Source organism: Panthera onca, chromosome X (genome assembly GCF_046562875.1).
Source record: "Panthera onca isolate mPanOnc1 chromosome X, mPanOnc1 haplotype 2, whole genome shotgun sequence".
NCBI classification, from domain to species: domain Eukaryota; kingdom Metazoa; phylum Chordata; class Mammalia; order Carnivora; family Felidae; genus Panthera; species Panthera onca.
In genome coordinates, this window is record NC_138357.1 from 114,503,726 (window position 1) to 114,520,940 (window position 17,215).

General features: G+C 45.0%; 1 protein-coding gene across 1 annotated transcript in view; it reads left to right on the forward strand.

The window, feature by feature from the left end:
• The first annotated feature begins 289 nt into the window (after positions 1-289).
• ADGRG2 (adhesion G protein-coupled receptor G2) overlaps positions 290-17,215 on the forward strand; it is a 122,124-nt gene continuing 105,198 nt past the window's right edge. Inside the window, exon 1 of the mRNA XM_081792677.1 lies at positions 290-459. The gene's annotated coding sequence lies outside the window, so the exon portion shown is untranslated. The remainder of the gene's footprint in view (positions 460-17,215) is intronic.

Consider the following 17,215-nt stretch of genomic DNA (forward strand, 5'->3'; position numbering starts at 1 on the left):
CATTTGGATACCAGGGCGACCCCTAAAGGTGAGAGGCTGGGTTTGGAGGTTGGGCGTCTCCCGGGAGCGCGCCGGACCGGACGCCGGGCCACCGGAGGTCTCGCGACGCGGGTAGTCCAGAAGCGCAGTGGGGGCCTCTGCAGGCGAGGGGTGGGCCGCCCAGCCCCCCGGCCGCGATTCTCCCCCCGCCCGCCGCGCCGCTCGCTCACACCCTCCCCCGTCGGCGCCCCGCCCGCTCCCCACCTCCGCGTCCAGCCTCCGCGCCCAGCCTTGCCGCCGCCGAGCGCCGGACGCGCCACGCCGCGCCGGACAGCTGGAGAGCTGGCGGGCGGGCGGACAGGCCCGGAGCGGCGGGGGCGGAGCCAGCCCGCGGGAAAGGGGGAGGGACGCGGCCGGAGGGAAAGACAAGAAGGAGGGCCGGAGGGCGCCGGCAGCCAGCCCGTCTGCGGGGACAGACAGGTAAGCGCGCGGCGCTGGGATGAGTCCGTTCCCTTCGGGCTCCTGAGACCCAGCACCGCCGTCTCCCCCTCGGAGCTGACAACGGGCGCGGGCAGCTCGGGCGGAGCGCCTGGACCTGGAGGGCGACGGGACAGCGGGGCGAACGCTCCCTCCGCCCGGCTGCGGCTCTGAGTCGGAGCCCGGGGCCGCCCTGAAAGGCAGAGGCGAAGCCGCCGAGCACCCGGGGGGGCCGCACCCCGATAGCCGGGGAGTGCGCGCCGTGGGAAAGGGGGCTCCGGCGCCGCGTTCTCCGAGGGGTCGGGGGACGGCGTGTGTATCCAAAAGCTTCGTAAGGACTCAGACTCTCCCCACCCCGCCGGGAAACGGAGCCGCGAATCGTGTTCACGCGGGCGGTCTTCGAGACCAGACTCCTGGGGAACTCAGTTTACCGCTGCGGGCGGAGCGCGAACGCGCCCAGGGCCCCGAAGGGCTTGGCGCGGCGCTGTTTGGCGGGACCCAGAACAGGTGGCCGGGGGCGCGGCGGGATTGAGCGGCAGCCCGGGGCCGGGGGGGGGGGGGGGGGGGGGGCGGTGAGCACCGGGAGAAAGAGGAGGCTGGAGGTCTCGGGTGAGAGCATTCCAACAGGGACTTGCCCTTTTGAGGCTCCGGTACTATGTGTAAGGTGAGGAGCAGGGGAGCCGACGGGCTTTGCCAACGCGGGTGAGGCAGACGGCAGAGGTTTTCCGTGGCCGTCTGGATAGTGACCTTCCTTAGTATGTACCGTCCACACGAATCTCCTGGGAATCTTGTTAAAATGCAGTAGGTCCGGGTTGGGGCCCGACCGTCTGCATTTCTGACAAGCCCCCCACGTGATGCGGGTGCTGCGGCTCCGTGGACCACATTTTGTATGGTAGGCACTGCAGGAGTACGTTTTGCCCAACAGGCTGAAACCCTCAGGAAAAGCGAGAGATTGGGAGAGGAGGTCGTAAAACTTTACAACCCCAGTTGCAGCGCAGACACACACATGAAATCATTGCTACTCACTTAGAAGCGAAATGCTTTACTTTTCTTACCAGCTCGCTAGCCAAATACATGATCTATCTGTTGGTAGAGCTGGCTTCGTGGGTATGAAACCTGTATGTGGTTTTCATGCTTTGCTGTCGCTGTTGAAATTCTTGGCAATTTCTGAACAAGGGGCTTCGCATTTTCATTTTACACTGAGCCCCATAAATTATGTAGCTGATCCTGTCTGATAGTCACCATAGACAGAAAAAGGACTCATTTCTTTGATCAGGGTTAGGAGCTGTTGGGTGATGGAGAATGAAGATTTATTAAGCCAAGGTCTAACTAGATGTTACAGTTCCCCCCATCTTTCTCCACTTCTCTTTGGCTATTTTAAGAGCTAAGCCTATGAGTGTAACCTCAGTTATACATGGTATGCCAATATTTCTTGCTTTATTGCTATTCATAATTAACAATTTATTAAGAGTTTAGTTATTAAAAGACAATACAATTAAGTTCAATGTCATAATAATTTGTAAATTAAGTGACAAAGTAGGTGTTATTTCCAAAGGATTTAGGGAGTCCTGTTTTAGTGTCCCGAAATTTTGCTTAGTTAAGATCTGGACATTTCTTGGTTTGGGCTGCGTTTACAGCTCAAATGCAAAACTGGAAAACAAAAAGTGGCCAAATTTTGTAGCTGTTCAGGGATATTGTTTTACAGGGCCTCAGCGCAGTGCCAAGCCCTGATCAGATTCCCTCTGCTTTTATCATTCCCACATCCCTGCAAGGTGACTTTCCTTAAAGGGGGGGATAGAGCAGATTTTGCTGTTGAAAGACACTGAAGAAATGCAGGGTGTTTTCTGTGTGAATAATTATTGCCCAAACCCCACAGATTCCAGGTATGTGTGACTTTCCTAGAAAAAAAAAATTGTCGGAAACACAGAAAAGAACAAAAAGTTGAACTTTAATTATGGATATGATTTTGTTCAGCAGAGGGAGAAAAAGTCTGAGAAATGGAATTTCATCGGCAAGTTTGGCCAGGAAAGGCGAGCTGCTGTGTTTTTGGTACCATGAATAGCCTTCCAGAAATGGCAAAGTGAGTTTGCTCAGGTGTAGGGAGAGCCAGTTAAGAAGCTGCTTTGGTGTGGCTTATGTGTTCATTCTGGGGGCTCTGGTGTGGCTGTGGTGTGCCTGAGTCCGGTTTGGGACTCAGAGGGGGACATCACTGTATAGGTTTTGGACTCAGAGAGGGATATCACTACGTTCCTGGTGCTTTCACTGCTCATGAGAAACTGACAAACACATTTTTCCATTTTGCTGCCTAAGAGCACCAAGTCCCTTTCAGATACTTGTTACACACTGGGCAGAGCACCATTCAAAAAAAAAAAAAAAAAAAGGTGGGGGGGTGGTCAGAGAAATTATTTCTGTGATGTTAATAATTGAAAAGATAGAAAGGAGATTCTGCCTTTAGTAAAAACTTGGGAACTGGTTTTTATGCCTTGCTGAGAAAGGCCTTCCCTACCCCAAGATAGAGGGGAAAAAATTCTTTTAAAATGTTTATGGTTTTTAAACTAGGTGGGCCTTTAATCCACATGGAACTTATTTGGGGGACATGGTATGAGGTGAGGGTATTGAAAGTTAAGAGATGGGCTAAACATTTGGTAAAAATTACCATAAAGTAAATTCTCTCAATCAACTAAGATTCTGTGAACACTCTGTTCCATTTTATAAATCTGCCTAATTAATTCTTGAGTTGATTCCATGTTTTTGGAATTGAGGTATAATTTATGTAGAATAACATCCATCCTTTTCGTGTATAGTTCTATATGTTTTGACGGATATATATAGTCCTGTAACGAGCACCACAGCAAGATCAGCAAGATAGAGAAGAATTCCATCAGTCCAGAAAATTCCTTATTGACCCTTTGTATTCAACTTCCTCCACCACTCTCAGCCCCTGGCAACCACGGCTTTGTTTTCTGTTGCTATAAATTGATCTTTTCCAGAATGTCCTGCGAATGGATTCATACGCGATGTGGCCTTCTGAGTCTGGCTTCTTTCACCTAGTATAATCCATTTGAGATTTATCAGTGTCGTGTGAATCGATAATTTGTTCTTTTTTTTGCTGAGTAATATTCCACAGACTGTTTATTCATTCACTGACTTTCGGTGGTTATGAATAGGGCCGATATAAACATTTACATACAGCTTCCTGTGTGCATATAATGTTCATTTCACTCAGGTAAACACCTAGAAGTAGGATTGCTGCTGTATTGTGTGGTTAATTTAACTTCGTAAGAAACTGCCAGACTTTTCCTATGTGGCCACAGCAGTTCACTGCCACCAGCAGTGTCGGAGAGGTCCGGTTCCCTGCCCTGCTCGCTAGCACTTGGTATTGGCAGTTTATTTTACTGTAGCCATTTCACGGGGTTTGTGGTGGCAGCTCTTTGTGGTTTTAGTTTGCACCTCTCTGATGACTAGTCCTCGTGTGCTTTTTGGTCGTTTGTGTATCTTCTTTTATGAAATGTCTTTTTCTAAATTGTGTCGTTTGTCTTAATGAACCACATATCTGGATGCAAGTCAGATAATCTGTATTGCAAATATTTTCTTTTAGTCTGTGGCTTGCCTTTTCATTTGCTTTCTTTTTATTTTGGTTTGAGAACACCTAACTTGAGATCTACTGTCTTCAGTTTTTAAGTGTGCGATATAGTACTGTTAACTATCAGCACTCTGTTGTACCGCAGATCTCTAGAACTTATTCATCATGTACAACCGAAGCCTTATGCCCATTGAACAGTAACTCCCTATTTCCCCCTCCCCCACCCCCGGCAACCACCATTCTACTACTATTTGTTTCTATGACTTTGACGATTTTATTTTGACTTGTTTATCACATGCATGCAATTAATGATATATATTTTTTGAAGAGGAGAAGTTTTAAATTTTGATAAAAGTCTAACTTACCAGGCTTTTTCCCTTCATATTAGATAGCAGTTTTAGGAACCTGTCTGGGAAATCTTTGTCTACCTCATGTTTACCAAGGTTTTTCTACCGTGCTTTCTTCTAGACATTTTAGCTTTATCATTGATACGTAGATATATGACTTCGTTTCGGTTAATTTTTGTATGGGTCAAGTTTCACTTTTGTCCGTATAGATATCCAGTTGTTCCAATACCATTTGGGTTTTTTTTTTAATGTTTTTTTAATTTTTTTATTTATTTTATTTATTTTTTTAATGTTTATTTTTGGAGAGAGAGAGAGAGAGACAGAGCGAGCAGGGGAGGGGCAGAGAGAGAGGGAGACACAGAATCTGAAGCAGGCTCCAGGCTCAGCACGGAGCCCGATGTGGGGCTCGAACCCACGAACCGTGAGATCATGACCTGAGCCGAAGTCGGATGCTTAACTGACTGAGCCACCCAGATACCCCTTTTAATGTTTTTCTTAAAAAAGTTTATTTACCTTTATTTTGAAGAGAAAGTGGGAGAGGGGCAGAGAGAGGGAGAGAGAGAGAATCCCAAGCAGGCTCTGCACTGGCAGCATGGAGCCCTATGCGTGGAGTGGGGAGGGGCTTGACGGGGTTGGGAGAGCTAAACTCACAAGCCCTGAGAGCGTGACCTGAGCCCGAAATCAACTGTCAGACGCTTAACCTACTGAGCCACCCAGGCGCACCGCCCTCCCACCATTTGTTGAAAAGACTGTACTTCCCCCCACCCCTTGTGTCCCCTTGGCCCCTTTGACAAAAACTAATAGGCTGTACATGTGCGGGTTTATTTTTGAACTCTGTTCTGTTCCGTTGATGTGTATGTCTATCCTTGTGCCTATACCACACTGTAGGTCTTGTACATTCTTGTTAGGTGAATTCCTAGATTGTGTTGTGTGTGTAATTTTTATTGCTTTTAGAAATTGTATCATTTATTCCCATTTTATTTTATAATCACTATACTCTTACAGAGAAGGGCTGTTTAATTTTTTTGGAGGTCTATCATATTCAAGCCATGTTACTGAACTTTTATTAGTTCAAAGTTTTTCCAGGCAGTTTTCTTGGATTTTGAAGGTTAGATAGTCAAACTGTCTGGAAATGAAATAATATAGGGATTCCCGCCCCAACCTCGAATATTTTCCCTCATTTTATTTGCTTACCTTAGTAGCCAAGCTTCCCTCTAGGGCACCATTAAGGAGTATCTGATTTGGGGGGGGGGGAATGGTTCTAATACTTGACTACTACTGGGTATTGTGCTCGCTGTAGAGTTCTGGTAGTTATTCTTACCACCTTCAGGAGGTTTCTTTCCATTTTTAGCTTCTAAACGTCTAAAGCTTAATTTTAAAATTTCTTGTTCTGCTTAGATTCTTTTTTTTTTCCATTGAAAAAGCCTAACAGTTTAGAGGTGAGTCACTCTTCCCAGCTTTGGAGGGTCATATTTTGATCTCCCCGGAAGAGAAGATAGTGTAGCATAAGTCAATCGTTTTATTTAGACTACGAAGATACTACCTTTGGACCTTTTCATGATGTCCTCGTTTGGGGGGATGCCAGGCACAGCAAGAAAGGGAAAAAATAAAGGGACAGCTTATAACCTATTTATGTATAAATAAGATAGCTTTTTGTAGTGTTTTTCGAACGTTTCTGCCTGTTTTCCATAGTGAGAAGTATATTTTATATCTCAGCCTAGTGTGAACATACGCATATATGATTGAAATAGGATCTCACAAAGCATTATGCGTTTTTCCTTTGTACAATGTATTCTTATATTTTCAGTGTTCTTCCATCTGTTCTATTTCATTAAAAATGATGATCATTACCCTGTAAATGGATTCAACCACTCTTTCATAAAGCTGTTCATTTAGTTCCTAAGCCCCCCAAACTGCTGAACTGTGTTCCGGACAGATTCATTTTATATCAGATCCTGCTATGATGCAAAGTGACTTCAATTATAATACCCTGAGATAATCTTAGCTGCCCACGTTTCTCTCTTGAATTAGTGTGTAGCCTCTAAGCCAGCATCCACCCTTGACCCCATAGAATAGCCTGTGCATGCAGTCTTGTAAACCCACTGCTCAGAACCCTCTGATAAAACCTCTACCACACTGAAAATAAGACCCTGGTTCCTCTCTACTGTAGCCTTTGAGACCCTGTCTGGTCGCTACCCCCCTATTCGCACACTTCCCCAAATACACCAGCCCAAACATGTGCCTGCCTTCCAGCCTTTGCATTTGCTGCGCTGCCTGCCTAGGGCACCATTTCATCAGACATTCACATAACTTATTGCCTTGTTTCGGCATTCCAAAACAACATTCCCTACTGACCACTGTGAATGCCCATCCCCTCATCCCGCTTTTGTTCGTTTTCTTTGTAACAACTATTATCTGCAATTATATCATTTAATTATTTGTGTACTGATTCCATGTCTTCTTTTCCCGGCTAGAATATAAGTTCCAAGAGAGAGCCAGGACTTTGTGTATCTTGCTCACTGTTGTATTCGCAGGACCTACAACAGTGGGACATAGTAGGTGCTCCCTAAATATTTGTCAAATGGATGAATGAGTGTGCCTAGAATCTAGAAGGAATCAGGACACTAATCCTAAGAGAAATTCAATGTACTCTGTTATGCTAAGCAAGATTAGAGAAAGACAAACATCATATGACTTCACTCGTATGTGGAGTTTAAGATAGAAAACAGATGAACCTAAAGGAAGGGAAGCAAAAATAATATAAAGACAGGGAGGGGGACAAAACATAAGAGACTCTTAAATATGCAGAACAAACTGAGGGTTGCTGGGGGGTTGAGGGTGGGGGCATGGGCTAAATGGGAAGGGGCATCAAGGAGGACACTTGTTGGGATGAGCACTGGGCGTTATATGTACGGGATGAGTCACTGGATTCTACTCCTGAAATCATTATTGCACTATATGCTAACGAACTTGGATGTAAATTTAAAAAAATAAATAAAAGATTCAACGTATTCTGCCTTTCTGTTCCGTTTTACTGTGGAAATTTCTGTTGGTTAAGGGTGGAGTATATCTTAATGTAAGCAGTTCATTAATCAACAAGACATCTGGTATCTATTACATTTCTGATTCTGTGATAATAATGGTAGCTGGTGGCTAATATTTAATGAGCAGGCACTGGTCTTACTGCTTTACATATATTCACTCATTTAATCCTTCCAACTTCCTGAGGCAGGTACTATTATTATTTTACAGATGAGGAAACTGAGGCACAGAGCAGTTAAGTAACTTATCTAAAGTCATACGAAAGGTAGGTCGTGTGGATCTGAGGTTTGAACGCAGACCATCTGATTTCAGAGCCTGTGTTCTTACCCACAGTGCTCATGGTAACAAGGAGCTTACACAATTCCTAAGCTTTATAAACATGGAGTGTTTATGGCCTTTATTCCCTTACAGAGTGGTTCTCAACCAGGGCCGATTTTGCTCCCCCCCCCCGCCCCGGGGACATTTGGCAGTGTCTGGAGACATTTTTGGTTGTCGTCTGGAGACGTTTTTGGTTGTCATGACTGGCAGAGGTGGGGGTGCTACTGACATCTGGTGGGTAGAGGCCAGGGACGCTGCTGCTAAACATCCTGTAATGCACAGGAGCCCCTCCCCGCTTACTCCCCAACAAAGGATTATGTGGCCCAAAAATCCATAGTATTGAGCTTGAGAAACCCTGCCTTAGTTGGCTGCCCATTCAAATCACTCAGGGAGTTTTCAGAGTAAATACTGATATCTAGGTCCAGGTCTTGACCTTGAGAAACTTCAAGTGGACTCTCGCATTGCCTAGCAAGCCTACCTTGCTTGTGTAGAGCTTTCCTTTTCTCTTCTCCAAAACAGCTGTTTGACACCTTCTTTTATTTTTTCTGCCCCTTCTACATCGGCTGCTGATTCTGGCTGTTTAGATGGGAGCCCCCAAAGCCTTAGATTCTCACCACCCAAATTCCCAACATGCCCCCGTTTGTGCAGACACTAAATACTCGGGTATTTGGAGTGATCGGGTTTTGGAGTGAGGGGGGGTTCGGAGCTGACAGGCAAGAAAGAATTCTTGAGATGTGTTTGGTGCAAAAAGGGTGATTATATTAAAAAACGGGGACAGGACCCGCGGGCAGAAGAGCTGCCCTGGGGTTGTGAAGAGTGTCTGGTGACGTACTGTGGAGTTGGGGGAGGTAACTTACAAGAGTAAGTTTCCAAAGGGATTTTCATAGGCTAAAGAAGACTCCCAGAATACCCGTGGCTCCTGGCTATTGTCAAGCTAAAGCTGTTTTTCCTTTAGTGGGGCATCAACATAATGACAGTAGGGGGTTCCTGGGGAAATGTTATACTCTATTTGCCTCAAGTATTTGTCACTGGGCTGCAGGTTACAGGGCAATTTAATTTTACCTGCCATTCCCTTCTTGCCTTTGTTCCCCACTTCACTATGGAGGGGAGGGTGATGTTGGAGCTCCAGGAAACTGAGTCTATAAGGTTGGAGATGAGGCTCTTGACAAGACTGCCTTTTTCTTGTAATTTACTAAGATATTTGTAAACTGATGGAGACTCGTGTCCTGCGTGACTGAGATCTCTCTCAGTTAACCATTTGTTTTCTGTCCTTTCCTTTGTTCTTGGGCAGTCAGGAGTGCCTGAGGACTAGCACACGTATCCCACCTGGGGGCGGGGGTGTTTGCTTGCCTTACGATCCCTCATCACTCCCCGCTGTGCTGTGAAAGGGGATGAAACGCAACGTTCCCAGTGTGTCAAAGATCGGCTGCTTTTCTGGGTTCTGGACCTCTTATCCTCCTTGCCTTCTCAAGAACATATTCTTTTTTCCCCCTTCCTTTTTAAAAGCTTTTTATTTGGAGGGGCGCCTGGCTGGCTCAGTTTGGTAGAACATGCGACTCTTAAATCTTGGGTCGTGGGTTCAAGCCCTACGTTAGGTGGGGAGCCTACTTAAAAAAGTAAATAAATAAAAGCTTTTTATTTGGCAATCATTTCAAACTTCATAAATAAGTTGCAAAAATAAAAATAGTACAGAGAACGCCCATATAACCTTTGTCCAGATTCCTCTATTGCTAACGCTTTACCCCGTTTGCTTTGTCATCTGCACTTTTGCACGTGTACCTCACTTGTCTGAACCATTTGAGGGGGTTCCATGCATCGTGGCCTTTACTCCTAAGCACTTCAGTGTGGATTTCCTAGGATATTCTTATTCTATTACATAACCACAGTACTGTTGTCAACTTCAGTAAATTTAACATTGATGTTATGCTGTTACCTAATCTGCTGTTTGTGTTTGTTTGTTTTACCTAATCTGCTATTTGTAGTCCAAGTTCGACAATAGACCTGATAGCATCCTTTACGGCATTTTTTCCTTCCAGCCCATGATTTGCTCTAGGATTGTTGGCATTTAGTTGTCAGGTCTCTTTAGCCTCCTTTAGTCTGGAACATTTCCACATCCTTTCTTTGTCTTTTATGATATTGGCAGTGTGGGGAAGGAAAAGTAATGTTCCCCTTGTGATAAAAGACAGATTAATGGGGCGCCTGGGTGGCTCAGTCCGTTGAGTGTCTGACTTCGGCTCAGCTCATGATCTCAGGGTTCATGGGTTCGAGCTCTGCATCGGGCTCTGTGCTGACAGCTCGGAGCCTGGAGCCTGCTTCAGATTCTGTGTCTCCCTCTCTCTGCCCCTCCCCTGCTCACGCTCAGTCTCTCTCAAAAATAAACCTAAAAAAATTAAAAAAAAAAGACATTAACAAGAGAAAAAGAAATTTAATAACGTATACCTCCTGTATACATGGGACAGACCTAGGACAACTGAGTAACTCCCCGAAATGGCCCAAGCCACCACCTTAAATGTCATCTCTGGCTAAAGACAAGAGAAGGTATGTGTGGGGGGCGGGGGGGGGGGCAGTTGTGGGAGGTTACCTGGCTGTAAACACTAAGCACTGTAAGCGGTAAGGTTGTGATGCAGATTTAAGTCCTGGCTTCTCTCTTGATAAAGGTTTCTAGAGATTTAGAGTCATCCCTGGTATGGAGAGGAAGACACCCTTACAGACGGAGATTTCCCTTATGCATGTAAATGGCTCTTCCAAAAGGGTAACTTCTAACCAGTAGTCTGCTCTTCTTAGAAATAATCAGTTTAAAATAATCCTTATGCCAAAGAGGCACGTTTTGGTGTCGCAAATGCTTCTCGTCTTCAGCATTTAGGATGAATACAGACCATCTCCCTCTCTTTTAAAGAGAATATTCATCATTTTGGGCTTGTTTGATGTTTCTTGTAATTAGATACAGATTATACATTTTGGGCCACAATACTGCAGAGATGATGATGTGTTCTCAGGGTATCACATCTGGAGGCCCACATGTCTGGATGTTTCTCTCTTCCTCATTGGTGATGTTAATTTTGGTCACCTGGTCAAGGTGTTATCTCATTTCTCCACTGTGTGGTTTCCGGTTTCTTCCTTGCTAATGCGTATTCTGGGGGAGACACAGATAGACTGCTCCTTCTCATCAGTATCTCTCTCTAGATTTCGCAGTCAGTGGTGATTTTTGCCTGATTCAATCTTTAATATGACGGTTGAAGATAATGATTTTCCAACTCTGATATTCCCTCCACATTTACCAGTTGGCCTTCACCAAGAACGCGTCTTCCTTATATATTTATTCATTCCTGTCTTTATTATCGGTACGTGATGTGGAAATGTTGGGGTTTGGAGCCGACAGCCAAGAAAGAATTCTTCAGATGTCTTCGGTGCAAAAAGATGGTTTTATTAAAGCACAGGGACAGGACCCGTGGGCAGAAAGAGCTGCCCTGGGTTTGTGAGGGGTGACTGATTATACACCTTCGGGTTGAGAGGGGGTTAGGGAGAGCCTAAGTCTCTAAATAATTTTAGAAGCAAGGTTTCCAGGACCTTGAGGGCGCTAGTATTGTTAGGAAAGGGTCATTTACTTCTGTCTAATAAAACCTTAGTCATGAGACCCTTCAGATGTATATCAGTGGATCATATGTTTGGAGGAGGATTGCTAACATATATTTGGGGGGTGGAGATAAAGGAAGTTTCCAAAGGAATTTTTATATGTTAAAGGAGACTTACAGAATCACAGAGGCCCGGATGACATTAAGCTAAGATTGCCTTTTGCCCTTAGCAAAGTATCAGCATCGAGGCAGTTGCCTTCTTAGAGGGAGGTCACTCTGCCTGTCACAAGGACTTGTCAGTGGGCTGTAAGCTGCAAGGAAATTTAATGTTTTTCTTTTTTTTTTTTTTTTTTTTTTTTAAATTTTTTTTTTTTCAACGTTTTTTATTTATTTTTGGGACAGAGAGAGACAGAGCATGAACGGGGGAGGGGCAGAGAGAGAGGGAGACACAGAATCGGAAACAGGCTCCAGGCTCCGAGCCATCAGCCCAGAGCCTGACGCGGGGCTCGAACTCACAGACCGCGAGATCGTGACCTGGCTGAAGTCGGACGCTTAACCGACTGCGCCACCCAGGCGCCCCTGTTTTTCTTTTGCCTTTGTTCTCCACATCAGTATGGACTCATGAGTTCCTATTTTTTCCGTGGTTTGTAATTCATTACTGTACTTAATGATTTTTGTTCTCGTGTTGTGAAGAATGTAATGCCTAATTCTGTTTCCTCTTTCTTTCCTGCTTCAGTGCACCCCTCTCTCTCTTCTGGATCATTTCCATTAGCTTACAATCATGCTCTAAGACATAATATCTCCTCCACTGGTTCCACATCCCCCTCCTGTCGCCCCCACATTACTAGTCACCTCTTCTGAGAGAAACCTCTTAAAAGATCACACATACTTAATTACCCCACATTCTTCATCACCCCACATTCTTCCCCTGTCCAATCCGGGTCCTGTCCTGAGGCTCTGGTCAGTTCTCAATGAACTCCACACTGCCAAACACAGCACTTGCCCAACAGCAGCTGTGACGTTTCTGACTTATTGTGCAGCAGCTTTGGACACGGTCACTCTTTCCTTCTGTGAACGCTTTTCTCCTTGTGTTCCGTTGTACACTCTCTTGTACTGCACTTTTCCTACTCTTGCTCGTAACTCATTCTAAGTCTTCATTTCTGACTCGTCCTTCTCTGCACAGCCTACAAAGTTTGGTGTCCCCCCAGGGCCCTGGGACTCCTTTTCTTCTCCTTACAGACTCTCCGGAGATGACCCCACCAGTCTCGTGGCTTTACATTTCATCTAGATGCTAGTACCTGCCGCCGTGACCTTTCCTACCACTGAAGACTTACTAGTCCATTCTTTTAAAAACTTTGTATCTACTCTGCCCCTTTCCCAACTTTATTGAAGTATAATTGACAAATAGGACTTGTATATATTTAAGGTGTACAATTTGCTGGTTTTTTTTTTTTTTTTTTGAGAGAGAGAGAGAGAGAGTGGGTGAGCAGGGAAGAGGAGCAGAGGGTGAGAGAGAGAGAGAGAGAGAGAGAGAGAATATACCAAGCAGGCTCCACGCTCTGTGCTGAGCCCGACACAGGGCTCAATCCCATGACCCTGGATTCATGACCAGAGCCAAAATCAAGAGTTGGACGCTTATAGGAATGAGCCACCCAGGAGCCCCTAGTTAGCTGTTTTGTTATAGGAATACACTGTGAAGTCATCACCACACTCAAGCTAACTAACATGTACCCCCTCACACAGTTACCTTTGTTTTGGGGTGTGTGTGTGTGTGTGTGTGTGAACAGTTAGGATCTACCCTTTTAGCAAACTTCAAATATACAATACAGTATTGTTATCTGGAGTCACCATGCCATACATTAGTAGATTCCAGAACTCATTCATTTACACTGCTTTATAAAAAGTAAACTCCAGCCTCCTTAGCATGGCATTCATACCGCACTACCTCTGTGAGATTAAAATGTAGAGTCCATCTCATGGTCTCAAAAAATATCTTTGAGATCTTTACACTGGCTCACAAATATCATCGAGAACTACCCGGAAACGATGTTGATAAATTGACCAATTCTAAGAATGTTGAAAGTTTGGGGGGAAACTTGAAACATTAAAAGGCTCAGAAATGGGAGCTGTAGAAAAATAAAACGGGGAAGAAGGCACAGAAAAAATCAGGCTCTTAAACATTGTGTGCTTTTTAAATATCCAAATGAAACATCTGGAGACAAAAGACTTGCTAATCCACATGGATGTCTAATAGGCGTCCCACCCTCGGTGTTTGCAGAGCGACATCTGATTCCTTGCCTCTGCTACGCCAAACCTGATCCTCTCCCCGCGAGCCCCATCTCTGCGTGTGGCACCACCACCCACCCAGTTGGCCAAGCCCCGGGCCTCTGAGTCTCCTGCCCCGCAGCCACCCCGTCAGCAAGTCTTGTCAGTTTGGCTCCCCAAGTATGTCCAGGCGCTCCCACTCCCGTCTTCACTCCTCCACCTGTGTCGGTTTGCTACCACCTCTTTCTCGGACGACTGCAATGGCCTCCTTAGTCCGTTCTCCATACGGCGGCTGGAGCATCTTTTTAGGAGCATTAATTGGATGCCAGTCCCCTGCTGCCCACCTCTCCCCGTTGACCATCCTCCTTTTCATTCTTCCAGCACGACAAGCTCCCTTTGGTCTTAGTACTAACTGTTCTCCCTGGAATGTCCTCTTTGTCTCTTCCCCCATCTTTCTATGGCTGATTTCTCATCATTTACATGTCAGTTTAAATATCACCTCTGATCAGTTGATCTAAAATAGCCAACGAGTCACCGTCTGTATCGTTCTCATTTTAAGTCTCAACACCACGCTTTACCATTATATTGGTTTTCTTGTTTATTTGTATATTTATTGTTCCCCTCTTCATCTTCTTCTCTCCTTCAGCTAGAATGTGAGCAGGACCCACACTATCCCTAGTGCCTAGAATAGTATTTGGTATGTAATAGGTATTCAATAAATATTTGATGAATGAATGATACATGTAAATTGCCTGACAAAGTTTTCAGTACATGGAAGACGCTAAATGTTCTTTTTCTAAAATGAGTGACCATCTCTTTCTGGGACTAATCCTAGAAGCTTCTGGTAAGGATGGTGATTTGATAAACAGATGCATATTTATGTGTTAGGATCCCAGTTATTAGAGATTCCAGATGAAGGGGAATTGCATTTTACCAAGAAAACAAACAGTGCTAGAATTCCGGGAGTCAAAAGTGTCACATTTTTCAGTGGGGGACTTTCCTGGCCCTCCTAACTATAAGGCTGGTTCTCAGATATTTAAAAATAGTAACATGTTTCCCTTGGGATTTAGACATGTGAATTTCCTAAACCCTCTGACTGTTTATGTTAGGCGAACGTGATAACCACCCGCACTATGGAAACATGCAAACCCTCTATATATGAATGGAATACGTCAAAAGAGGGAGAGAAAGATTGGGAGGATGTATGCTAAAAGTCTTCCCTTTCAGGTATTATTTGGAGGTTAGCTGTGGGTTTTTGGTAAACTTTTGTAGTGGATTCTATATGGTACTAAAGCTTCCAGGAAAAATCAGTACAAATGAACTCAGCTAGTGGTTTTGTTATACAGATGATTAACTTTTTGATCGAATGCGTCACATGTTTTAGGGTATTTGGAGAAACCATTACCCTTGACCCAGTAGGATTTATATCTTTTCGTTGAATCAAGTGCTCATTGTATTCATTGTTCACACAGGAGTCCAGAGCTGTGTACCACTGTTCCCTCTTGTGAGGTTTATCACCTGTGCATCAGTGTTAGTCATTTTCTTGGGCTCGTCAGCATCCATCTGTAGTGAAAGTAGGCAAGTGGGTCTGGTGGCATTTCATGGATATTTGACTCATCTGTGGAAGTGGGCTAAATGTATATACCTGTATTTTTTAAGTTAAACTGTTTATCGAACTACATGTTATACATATCATAAATGGACGGCTCAGTGACTTTTCACAAACCGCACACACCTGTTACCAGCCGCCGTATGAAGAATCAGAACACGGGCAGCAACCGCAAGCCCCCTTCGTGCCTCCTTCTGGTCACTGCCTCCCCAGAGTAACTCCTAGTCTGAGTCACATGTCAGAGCTTCATTTTGCCTGTTCTTGAATTTTGTATGTATAGTTCCACACAGGACTTCTGACTTCTTCCACTCGGTACTGTTTGTGGTATTCATTTTTACTGTGTGTGCAGTCCTGGTTGCCGTATTCTATTATAGGACTGTGGTAGTTTATCCTTTCTGCTGTCGTTGGGCCATTGGTTTGTTTACGGTTTTTTTGCTTTAATAAACAGTGCTGTAGGGAACACCCTTGGGCATATCTTTTGATGAACACGTGTATGCATTACTACTCAGTAAATACTGTAGGGGAGGAAAATACTTTCCCATTTACCTTTCAAGTTCTTGGCTGAGAACCCCCCCCCCCACACTAGAATAAAAGACAGATAAACAGAAGAAAAGTGAATCTAATAACATGTATACCTCCCGCATGCATGGGGAAGACCCAGGAAAACTGAGCGACTCCCCCAAATTGTGCAAGATGCCCCTTAAATACCATCTCCAGTGAACGACAAAGGAAGATGTTGGGATGGTGGGAAGCCAGTCATGGGACGCTACCAGGAAAACCACAATAGAGGAGGGTAAGGTTGTTATGCAGACCTAAGTCCTTACCTTCTGCATTGATAATGTTACAGCAAATACCTGGCGCCCAGGAAGAGACAAGCGACAAGTACTAAGCAAATCAGAAAACACAGTTTATTTCACATCAGTGTTGGCCCAGCGGAGTCACCTCCAAAGGCTGAGCCCTGAACCTTGGCATTGGCCTCCTTTTATGGCTGGGATGGTAGGGGGTTGAGAGACCAAAGAAAAAAGGGAGGGGCAGTTGGACAGGAGGCAAGCAAGATTACAGAAGCCAAAAGTGTGCAAGGGGAGTATCCAGCCTCGGACAAATGGCTGGCCCCTTTTATCTTCTTTTTGCTAGCTTTTCTTCTCAATAAGAGCTTCTAGAGATTGGGGTATCCTCCTGGTACACGAAGGGAGACACCCTTAGAAATTGATATTGCCCTTATAAATGTAAATGTGTCTTATAAAAGGGTAACTTCTACTGGGTTTTCAGAGCTCCTCCTGTGTCTGTGGTTTCTTAAAAATAATCAGCCTCAACATAATCCTTATGCCAAACAGGCATATTTTGGGTGTCCTGTTGGTGAGGCTTTGGGGTGATGGTGGGGGGTTCGTGGGGTTTGGAGCTGATGGCCAAGAAATAATTGTTGAAGACGTCTTTGGTGCAAAAAGGTGATTTTATTAAAGCACGGGGACAGGACCCGTGGGCATGAAGAGCTGCCCCGGGACCCTGAAGAGAGACTGATTATATACTTGGGGTTGGGGGGGGGGGGCGGTAAGGTAAAGTCAAGAGTTTCCAAAGAGATTTTCATATGCTAAAGAAGACTCACAGGATACTGGAGGCCTAGTCAAGGTGGTTTTTCCCTCTAGCAAAACATTAACATTAAGACAGTAGGCAGTTCTGGGAAGTGTTCTGCTCTGCCTGCCTCAAGTATCTGTCAGTGGGCTGCAGGTTATAAGGAAATTTAATTTTACCTGCCATTTCCTTCCTGCCTTTGTTCCCCACATCACCATGGAGGAGGGGTGATGTTGGGGCTCCAGGAAACTGCCTCTACAGGTTTCTGGAGATGAGGCTGTAGATAAAATTGCCTTTTTCTTATAATTTACTAAGATGTTTGTAAACTGATGGAGACCCACGTCCTGCAGGACCGTGATCTCTATCAGTTAACCATTTGTTTTCTGTCCTTTCCTTTATTCTTGGACAGTCAGGAGTGTGGTAGGAATATCACACATATCTCACGTGGAGGGGG